Here is a 2408-nt window from a genome sequence, read left to right on the forward strand (position 1 = left end):
CTGTTGGTTGTCTTTTCACTCTGTTGATTGTTTCTTTTGCTGTGCAGAAGCTTTTTACTTTTCTATAATCCCATTTGTTTATTTTTCCTTTGGTTGCCTGTGATTTGGAGGTCATGTTCATGAAGTCTGTAGCCACTCCTACTTCCTGGAGTGTTTCCCCTATGTTTTCTTTGAGGAGTTTTATTGTTTCCAGATGTATATTATTAAGAAATTAGGTAAAACTCAACTAAAAAGTATATGGTAAGAGGTATGGGTCTAGTTTCGTTCTCCTACATATGAATATCCAGTTTTCCCAGCACCATTTGCTGAGAGGCAGTCTCTTCCCCAGGGTGTAGACTTGGTGCCTTTGTCTAAGATCAGATGGCTGTAGGTGTATGGGTTGATTTCTGGGTTCTCTGTTCTATTCCATTGATCCATGTGTCTGTTTTTATGCCAGTACCATGCTGTTTTTGCTACTATAGTTTTGTATTATAGTTTAAAGTCAGGTCGTGTTATGCCTCCAGCTTAATTCTTTTTGCTCAGCATTGCTTTGGCTATGCATGGTCTTTTGTTATTCCATATAAATGTCNTGCAGTAGATGTGGCAAAGCAAAATATGAGTTTTCTGCACTCCACTGAAAGACCTTGAAGTTAGGACTAAATGTGTAGAGGAAAGTTTCGCCTGTGCCATTATAGTGGTCACTGAACTTGAAAGGATGAATTGCATATGCTCCAAAAATCTGATTATCCGTATCTTTTTTTTTTTTTTTTCCTTTTTGTCTTTTTTCGTGTCTGGCAACGGATCGCAACCCTCAGTGTTGTGCCCGTACCGGACCTGATTATCCATATCTTTGATGACCAACAGGACAGGACTATTTAGTGATGCTGATTTCCGATAGAGAGTTTTCAGGCTGTTCCCCTGCTAAAACGTGCTATAGGCTAGTTTCCATGGATACCCCTGCACCTTTGCTGGAAGATGTTGGGCCAGCTGCTCTATGTGCATGTTCTCCAGGAGTGTGCTGAGCAGCGTCAGGATTGGCAGCACCTCCTTTTCCTCATCTTGGTAGTAGCTGCAAGTGCTCTTCCCACACTTTGCCTCCTTAATGGTGATATCTCCCAGCTCTTGGTTGTAGGCTCGCTGAAGAAGTTGTCCAACATATTAAGTTCTACCTTTTCCAGCACCACAAAGCCTTGCTCTTTGGCATCTTTCCCATAGACGTTAGGAGACCATTGAACAAAGAATGTGCACAAATGCTCCACCCTCTCCCAAGGAACAGAAACCAGTACTTGGGCATCTTTCCTCGTTTGCTGTGCTGCTGGACCGTGGCTGCAGTGTGAGTGGCAAAGGATTTTCTTATTGGTTTTCCACTTTGATGCACAGAAACATGCACGGGTCTTGCTTTTTCCTTCTTTTGAAGGAAGTATATCTTAATGGGTACCTGAATTCTCTTTGATAGCCACAATTGAATTTCAGATTTATTATCCATTTGTGCACCTTGACAGCTGTTGTCCAGAGTAGATTCCAAAGAGGAATCTAGAGGGCCGAGCCCGTGGTGCACTCGGGAGAGTGCAGCACTGGAAGCGCAGCGGCTCTCCTGCCGTGGGTTCGGATCCTATATAGGGATGGCCGGTGTGCTCACTGGCTGAGCGCGGTGNCTGGCACGTCCGCTCCAGACCCGTTGCCATCTTGAGTCCTCCCGCAGATGTATTTTTCACCCAAGAAATTTCGGATTTCAACAAGAGACCCATTCTCCTGAATAACGATGTTGATGGGGAATGAGCGTACACAGATGTCATCTTGTAGCAGAAGCCCAGAGTAACACCCTTGATCATGTTCTGTATATAACTACAGATAGTGCGAACAGTAGCCAGTTCCATTTTATTTCCCCACTATTTGTGAACCTGGAGCCTCTTTTTCTTTCCAAGGAGACTGAACTCTACATTGGTGTGATTGAAATCCCTCTGCAGGGTTCCTGTGGGGCCTTTCACTATAACTGTGCATCTCTTCAGAGTGATATCGACATTTTTTGGAATGTCAACAGTCTGTTGAGAATGGTCTGCATTCTTGCAGTAGATGTGGCAAAGCAAAATATGAGTTTTCTGCACTCCACTGAAAGACCTTGAAGTAAGGACTAAATGTGTAGAGGAAAGTTTCGCCTGTGCCATTATAGTGGTCACTGAACTTGAAAGGATGAATTGCATATGCTCCAAAAATCTGATTATCCATATCTTTTTTTTTTTTTTTTCCTTTTTGTCTTTTTTCGTGTCTGGCAACGGATCGCAACCCTCAGTGTCGTGCCCGTACCGGACCTGATTATCCATATCTTTGATGACCAACAGGACAGGACTATTTAGTGATGCTGATTTCTGATAGAGAGTTTTCAGGCTGTTCCCCTGCTAAAACGTGCTATAGGCTAGTTTCCATGGATA

At 43.4% G+C, this 2408-nt stretch overlaps 1 pseudogene; it reads right to left on the reverse strand.

Annotated features, from left to right (window-relative positions):
• Positions 1–822: 822 nt before the first annotated feature.
• Positions 823–2408, reverse strand: part of LOC103586505 — a 14341-nt pseudogene continuing 12755 nt past the window's right edge.

This window comes from Galeopterus variegatus, unplaced genomic scaffold (assembly GCF_000696425.1).
Source record: "Galeopterus variegatus unplaced genomic scaffold, G_variegatus-3.0.2 Scaffold346, whole genome shotgun sequence".
Taxonomy (NCBI): Eukaryota; Metazoa; Chordata; class Mammalia; order Dermoptera; family Cynocephalidae; genus Galeopterus; species Galeopterus variegatus.